This window comes from Tenrec ecaudatus, chromosome 7 (assembly GCF_050624435.1).
Source record: "Tenrec ecaudatus isolate mTenEca1 chromosome 7, mTenEca1.hap1, whole genome shotgun sequence".
In the NCBI taxonomy this organism is placed as follows: Eukaryota; Metazoa; Chordata; class Mammalia; order Afrosoricida; family Tenrecidae; genus Tenrec; species Tenrec ecaudatus.
Genome location: NC_134536.1, coordinates 149965443 through 149974034, shown reverse-complemented (window position 1 = coordinate 149974034; position 8592 = coordinate 149965443). Strand labels below are relative to the sequence as shown.

Genomic DNA, 8592 nt, shown 5'->3' with positions numbered 1-8592 from the left:
TCCTGTCAAGAACCTTCTTCTTTCTAGCTGCCCCTATGCTTTACCAAACATGATGTCTTTCTCCAGAGATTGGTCTTTCCTGACATGTCCAATCTACATGAGAGCAGTCTCATTTTTTCTCTTTAAGGAGCATTCTGGTTGTACTTTTTTCCAAGACAGACTTGTTTGTTCCATTGGCTGTTCGTGGTACTTGTGCTATTTGTTGCAAACGCCATAATTCAAATGCATCAATTGTTCTTCAGCCTTCCTTATTCGATGCCCAACTTTCACATATATATAAATCTAGTACCCTTTTCAGTGTTCAACTTTGGCAAGGATATGAGTTTAGTTCTCACGTCTAGAAGAACGGCCTAAAGAGAGACAATGCAACCCTCCCTGTCTGTCCAAAGCACTGATCTACTGGCATCTGTTTGCTCCGAAACAGGACTGAGCCACATGAATTGGGGATGGAAGTTGGGGGCGGGGGGTGGCTAGAGAGAGAATGCAGGATCTGGGTCCATCTGGGTAAGCTTAAATCCCTTGCCAAGATGGTGCAGTAGAGGTCTGATGTCACCCATGGGGTACGCAAAGTAGTCAGTGAAATGTTGGGTGCTAGAAGCTGTTTAGAGAGTCACATCAGTAGCAAGAGCTATAGGGTTGATTCTGAAAGGCAAACATCGTTATTCTTTTTCCACTACTATATATCATGACATCTAGAGTGTTCCCTCCTCCCAGAGACAATATGTTGTTTCTCACCACCACCACAAACTTGGTGTGTATAGTTCCATGCCTGTTGCTATGACTTTATTTGCACAGAGATCATTCACCTGTGAAGTTTAGGTACAAGAGGGATAAGGACCTTTCCATAAAACTCACAGACACTCATTAGGTCTCCTACAAGGACTGCTATAGATGGACTCTGTGAGAGGTATACTCAGCCAAATCATCATTATCGTCATGGTCTAGAACAATATTTCTCCAAATGGATGATAATGTCCCTTGGGGTGTTGGCATGATCCAGAGGGACAGCAAGAGCATATACCTACAATTTATCCTGGATTATGGGCTATAGTATGAATATTTTTCATTGTTGGGGAGGAGGAGTACTGAGTAACATTTTTCTGAAAAGATGGCAATCGTCCAAATAAATGTGGTAAAATATGGTCCAGAATGATGATAACACCACAAGCAAATATAGGTAATTGAACTAGAATTCTATTTGATCCCACTAGACCTCTTTTGTCAGGGCTCCCACCATGAGACTATACCAACCAGTCTGGCCCAGGCTTACTATGAAAGGAAAGAAAGAAGACTTTCTTTCTTTGTCCCAGGAATATGACAAAACTCTCAAATATTGATCCTGATCATTTGAACAAAAATCCCTTTCTGGGTGTGGCTGCATGACTAAGAGGACTGCTACATGGCATGAGTGACTTCATTTGATCAGCAACTGAAGTTTTGTTTTGTTTTTTTCAACAGTTCATGGCCCAAAGAGGAGAGGATCTTTAATCTGCTAGCTATCATCTTCCAAGTAGCAGGTCTGGTGCCTGGGCCATTAGAAACACACTGGAATTTTGTAAAATATGATAAAATTAATTAAGAACACATTGGTCAGAACTATAAAAATGCCAGGTGAAATCCAAAGGTCAGAAGAATTAACCCCATGGGGCTCCTCTTTGTCAGGCAGGAGAAAGTAAATTCTGACCCCACTTCTCAAAGATGGTTTCTCAGAGAAAGGCCATGGAGACACAGCCACTAGTTACACTTAGCTGTGACCACTTCATGAATGAACCTCTCATTGAATTTTCCTTCTTTCTTGTCCCACTCTCTTTGTCCCTAACTCACGCTCTGTGAGAATTTACTCACCAACAAATTGGTAGCACAAAGCCTTTGCCTAAGCCTCCCATGAGTCCTTGGGTAGTAATCTGCTCAGCAGTGAACCAAAAGGTTGGAGGTTTTAGTCTAACCAGAGATGCCTTGGAAGAAAAGACTTAGAGGACTACTCATGAAAAATCTGCTATTGAATACACTAGGGAGCACCCTTCAACTCTGACACACATGGGTTTGTCATGAGATCAATTCACTTGGTTGGTTGGTTCGTTGGTTGGTTGGTTGATTGGTTGGTTGGTTGGTTGGTTGTTGATAAGCCTCTTGGGGAAATCCAGGCCAAGACAATTAAAAAAAATCTCCCGTAGGTGTTTTGTACTCTTTATGATGTTACTCTACAACAATCAACATTTTGTGGCTGATTGAAGCATGGTGAAGGAGTCTTGGTAGTATAGTTAGTGGTTGTACACTGGGGCTGCCAACACCAAGATTGGCAGTTTGAACCCATCATGTTAGTAATGCTTGGAATGGTGATTAAAAGGCAACGTCAGGTTGAAAACACCGAGTTTTCTCTTTGTTAACATTTGTATGGCTAAGCTATAAGGATCGACCATGTGTTGCCAACATATTCCATGTATAGATAAGATAGGTAAAAGGAAATAAACAACCTCCTGAGTGCTGCCCTTGCAAAACCAAACCTATAAAGGAATAAAGAATGTCACATTTTGTAGGAGAGCAGGACAATAATTAGATTTAAAAGAAAACTAAAATACATCTTAGTTATTTTTTATTTTGTCTGCGTATTTTTTTCAACTTTGAATCAAATCTATAATTCGTTAGTACACAATTTCCCACTTCCCATCTGGAAACCAGAAATATTGATGGTATACATCATGTAGTAACATCAACAAAATAATTTAAAATGCATAATTTGAATGCATGCAAAATTGTATTTTACTTGAACTTTTTGGTATGGAATAGAGGCTTTTCCCTTTTAGAGGAGTTATGATTTAGATATGTCTTACCAAATGCTGACTCTAAACTCCATGGATTCTAGGATGTTTTAGAATTTATGTTCCACTTCACATTTGTTACCCCCACTATTTCTTTGTAAGGTATCCAAGTGGGATGCAGCCAAAAACGATTTCTTTTTTTCTTCTCCAGGAATCTTTAAAGTCACATAAGAAAGATGAAATGACCAACAATAGCTCCCAACGGGAACCTGAGAATCAGAAAAGCTTTCTGAGGGCTTCTTCTCTCTCTCTCTCTCTCTCTCTCTCTCTCTCTCTCTCTCTCTCTCTCTCTCTCTCTCTCTCTCTCTTTTTCAGCTGTGCAACCCGCTTCAGTGCCTGAAGCCCACGGGGTAAAGCCAGGCAATGGTTTGGGGTTACAGTTTGCTTTGGCATGGGACACTATGAGAGGCCCATGGAAATGTAGGCATTTCTTTCTCCACCTTCACAACCCACCTCGATGTCAGAACTTACACGACTGGAATTCATAGGAGCCTGAGCTCTGCTCACCAACTTAACGAGGCAGTTAGTTAATGGAGGCAAACATCTTCTTCCTCTCATGGCACACACAACTCGACTCTTCTGAAACCAACCCCTTCCAATTCTCATCGGAAGGAAGTGGTCTACATAAAGGAAGCTGAGCTATGCAAGACGTTTTCTTCTCATTAGCCATTTGACTTAATTGTGCTAAAATGTGGTGCAGGCCACTCTTAGTTCTATATGAATGCCAGGGTGGAAAATAATCAATTATTGCTTCTCTAGGTGACTGACTTGGCATGCCATGTAGTTGTGTAAATCCTGTGGACATGTGCTAAAAAATTTGCATACTCTGTTTTGATCAAGAATAGACTAGGTGAACAAATGAATAGAAACATTAGTCGTCTGGAGCACTCATAATCTATTGTTGTTGTTGCTGCTGCTGCTGTTGTTGTTGTTAGGTGCCATCGAATTGGTTCCAACTCACAGGGACCCAGTCCTGTGCCATCCTCACAATTCCTATGCTTGGGCCCATTGTCGTAACCACTGTGTCCATCCATCTTGTCAAAGGCCTTCCTCTTTTTTCTTTTCCCACACTTTTATTGGGGGCTCTTACAGCTCTGATCACAATCCGTACATTCATCCAGTGCGTCAATCACATTTGCACATATGCCGCCATCATCTTTTTCAAAACATTCTCTTCCCACTTGAGCCCCTGATATCAGCTCCCCATTTCGTCCCCCTCCCTCCTTCACCCGCCTTCCCGCACAAACCCTTGATAGGTTATAGATTATTATTTTCATATCTTACATCGTCCTCCATCACCCTTCACCCACTTTTCTGTTGTTTGTCCCCATGGGAGGGTGTTATATATTTATCCATGTGATCGATTCCCCCATTCTCCCCACCACCTTCCCCTTATCATTCTGGTATCTCTATTCTCATTGCTGGCCCTGAGGGTTTATCTAACCTGGATTCCTTGTGTTGTGGGCTCTTATCTGTAGCAGTGTGCATGTTCTGGTTTAATCCTATTTGTAAGTAAAATTGAGGCATGATGGTGGGGGGAAGGAAGCACCAAAGAACTAGAGGAAAGTTATCTTGTGTTTCATTGATGCTACACTGCACCCTGACTGGCTCATCAATTCCCTGTGACCCCTCTGTGAAGGGATGTCCAATTGGCTATAGATGGGCATTGGGTCTCCACTCCATGCCACCCGCACCCCACCCCATTCACATTGGGTATGATTTTGTTCTGGATCTGAGATGCCTGATACCTAATTGCCATGAACACCTCATGATCACACAGGTTGGTATTCTTCTTCCATGTGGGCTTTGTTGCTTCTGAGCTAGATGGCCACTTGTTTATCTTCAAGCCTTTAGGGACTTCCTCTTTTGCCTAGCCTCTCTACTTTACCAAGTATGATGTCTTTCTCCAGGGATTGGTCTCTGAATAATATAGAATAGTGAAAATCAGTCCAGATCATGTTTGCACTCTGGCAACAATATACATTCTTCACTGAAGATGATTGGAGCAGAGAAAGGAGAGAGACCGCGAAAGAAGCCACTGCTGTCACAGAGCGAGCGAGACACATAGGCAGGAAGAATGCAGGTGACTGTTAGACACAGTCATCGACCTTTCGTATTCTTCTTGCCTATGCGGGAATAGGGCTAAGAAAGCAAAGACTAAACAATGAGTTTTAAGAGAAACAACATATGGATTGTGGTAAGAGTTGTATGAGTCCCTAATAAAATGTAAAAGAAGAAAAATAAATAAATAAAAATTCAACAAATCAGAAAAAAAATAAATAAGAGAAACAACAGCTTCCATATAATTTTGCTTGATGTTTAAGGATGACAGATATGTAAAAAGTGCATCTCTGATGTTAACTCATCATGACACACTGCCACTATAACAGTTTGAGACAATGAAAACAACGTCAATATCAGTGTTATTAAGACTGGCATGAGACAGCATGGACATTGCCACAGGTGTTTCCAATGAACAGGAACTATTTTGTTTCCTATTCTCTCACCTCATCAGGTGCCCATCCCAACATTCTTTAAGCCTTTGTTGAGGGGGGAAAAATCAGCTTTGAAAATCCTTTGACTGAAGCTTGGCTATTTGGGGTGCTATTGTTATGGTAACTCTGCCATCCAATAGGATTAACTAAGAGAGAATAAAGGCCACCTCTTTAAAAATCTACATCAAGTTGTTAAGGTAACAAGACCAAGATTATATCTAGCAATATCCACTCCACCATCCCACTCCTCCACTCTACTCTCTATTTTGCATATTCTTGTTGAGTCTGCCATCTAAGTGAAAGCATTCCTATCTCTGCCCCCTCATCCTGGGAATTTCAAGCAACACGGGCAGTGTGCATCTGAGAGATGGCACAATAATATACCCTGATTTGTAAGTTGGACTTGCATGTCTATGCATTTGTATACAGTGCTGGCAACAATCTAATACATTTCTGGCTGTTAATTTTAAGCTAAGAGGGAGCAACCCTTTATCCAGATGAACAAAGGGTATCCGGAACCTGTAGTGACACTTGCTGAATTCCAGGAGGCAAAAACTGGAGAAAGGGCAGTCCAAAGGAAGAGAACAGAACTTACAAAGACCTGGAGGGTGAGTATTATACGCTGGATGGGGAGTTAGTTATAGCATGGAGTGCGTGTCACACATGAGGGAGAACAGGCTTAAGAAATACTGAGGATGTTTGGAAATGCTTGAGGGCTCAGTTGAAGTCTTTATTTTTGAACATGCAAAACAAAACTTTACTAGTGATGACATAACTACCATGTAAGAATGGCAGGAACAGGCCAGAGCAGTAATAAGTCCATATTTGAGCAATAATGTAACAAAAATGTAGTTAAGGCCAGAGCAGAATTCTACCTATAACAGTAGATGGAACCACTGACATGAGAATGTCTGATACTTTTCCCCAATAAAACTGGTAGAGATGAAGGCGGAGGTAATGGAGTGGAGGAGAGCCAGGGAAGGAAGGAAGCATAGAGAAAATAGGAAATTCAGAGGGGGAAGACTTGTTTAGAGTGACAGGTAATAGGATACAAGTGAACAATACAATGATTGTATCCAGTAGCCAGGTAGAAATTCAGATATAGGGCCAAGGGCTAGAAATTCAAAATCTTCTTGGTGGTCAAGTGAGAAGATGAAATTTTCTACAGCAAAATTGAAAGATAAAAGCAAAGGGATTTAGGCCAACCCTTCAGATACAACATCCCTTTTTCATGTCAGTGCGTTTGTTTGTCCCACAATTGTAGGGCCCAACCCCACTGCATAGATGACGTACAGTATAGATTACAACGGTATGGATTACCACTCATTGTATAGGGAACCAAGTCCTTACAACTGGGCCCATAGGTAACACAGTAAATAGAGAAAAGATTGATGTTGTGAAGGAGTTTTGACTCATTTCAATGCACAATGGAGACATCAAAAGATACACTGTATTGGGTAAATCCTGTTGCACAAGCCCTCTTTAAGGGGTCGAAAAGCAAGGATGTTACTGTGAGCACTAAAGTAGGCTTGACCCAAGCCACCGTATTTTCAAACATCTCAATATGCATGTGAAAGTTGGATATTAAATAAGGAAGACCGAAGAAGAATCAATGCATTTGAATTAAGGTGCTAGGAGGCATAATGAAAGTGCCATAGCCTGCCAAAAGAACAAACAGATTTGTCTTGAAAGTACACCCAGAATGCTCCTTAGAGGCAAGGATGATGAGACTTTGTGGCATGTACTTTGGGCATGTTGGCAGGAGAGACCAGTGTCTGAAGAAGGACATCATGCTTGGCAAGGTAAAGGGACAGTAAAAGACCTTCAACCAGATTAATCAACACAATGGCTAAACAATAGGCTCAAGCCTAATAACCATTCAGAGATGGCTTAGGACCAGCATCTTCCATTGTTTCCAGGGTCGCTATGAGTAAGAACTGACTGGCTGACATCCAGCAAGATTTAAGAACCCCGCTGAGCAGATGAGAAAGAACATGGCTCAACTACAGCAGTGCTTGCTCTCAAGAAGGATGGACATGAGCTTGCTAGGATTACAGCAGTCAGTTGGTGGATTTCTAGCCTGACACGTCCCCTGCACTGGAGATCTGCATTAAGCAGCGCCTCTGGGGAAAAGCCTTGAGTTCCATGCATCTTGTGACCCAATTTTCAATCTGGCTGGCAGAACTACTGCAGCCTCCATGACAAGTCAAAACGCAGTTGAGTGGAATGGCAATGAACATATTTTCACATTAATTGAATTCCTATCAGTTAGGTTTCTGCAAAGTAGAACCTTTTTTTAAAGTGGTACATTTTCTTTTACTTAACAGGATGGTTTTAACTGGGTGAAAGTTTTTAACTGGCTGGCTTGAGGCAGATTTTTGGTGGTGTTCTGATCAAGTTGGGCTGGTGTCGGAGGAGGTAGTGAGGGAGTGGGAGGAAAGAGCCCAACCAACACTCCCTGTCCAGATGCTTCTGCCATAACCAAGCTATAAGCTCCAGAATCACCCTGAAATCACCTGTCAGAATTCCCTGTATCTGACTCAATCCCATGTGTCACAGAGTAGAACTGTCCCATAGAGTGATACCGGCTGTAACCTGTACAGAAGGAGATCTTCAGACTGTTAGGACAGGGAGAAAGGCAAGTGCAGCCAGTGGGTGGGTTTCAAGTAGCAGGTTTTATTAGCCTTGACGACCTGTCAGGGTGTTTCGATGGGAATGAAAGGAAAGGGGGCAGGGTGAGGGAATATTGGAAGAGAGTAACAAGAGAATACCCAAAAGGAAGGAAGGGGGGAGCTAGAGAGAGGAAGAGGCAGAGGGACATGGAGTCACACAAAGAGGGAAAGAAAGTCAAAGAGAGAAAGCACAGAGGGATCCCAAGTTAATAAACGTTGGGGCAGAAATAAATTAGTATGTCTAAAAGGAGCCCGTGCTTCTGCCAGCCAATTGGCTCCGGCACCAGAGGAACTGTGACAAGAAGGGGCCAATGTTTCTGAGAAAGGTCTTGAGCAGGTAAGGTGTCACTTTACACTCGGTGGGGATGGAGAAAGAATTAGAGACGCTGGCTATGGGTGACAACCGTAGCAGTACCGCTGAACACTTTATTCCTACATGTTAATAATATGGAATATGGAGAAGGTCTCTTTCTTCTGGAACTTCTTCCTATGGACAGTGAACAACCTAAAACTGTGCTTGGTTCGGCAGGGTCCAGTGAGTGCTTCAGGGGTTGGAATCCAGTGCAGCTCCCACGTCTGCAAAAAACCTTGGAAAACAGAGTCTGA

At 42.3% G+C, this 8592-nt stretch overlaps 1 pseudogene; it reads right to left on the bottom strand.

The window, feature by feature from the left end:
- Positions 1–3132: 3132 nt before the first annotated feature.
- LOC142454065 (small nucleolar RNA SNORA42/SNORA80 family) lies at positions 3133–3280 on the bottom strand (annotated as a pseudogene).
- Between the last annotated feature and the right edge of the window lie 5312 nt (positions 3281–8592).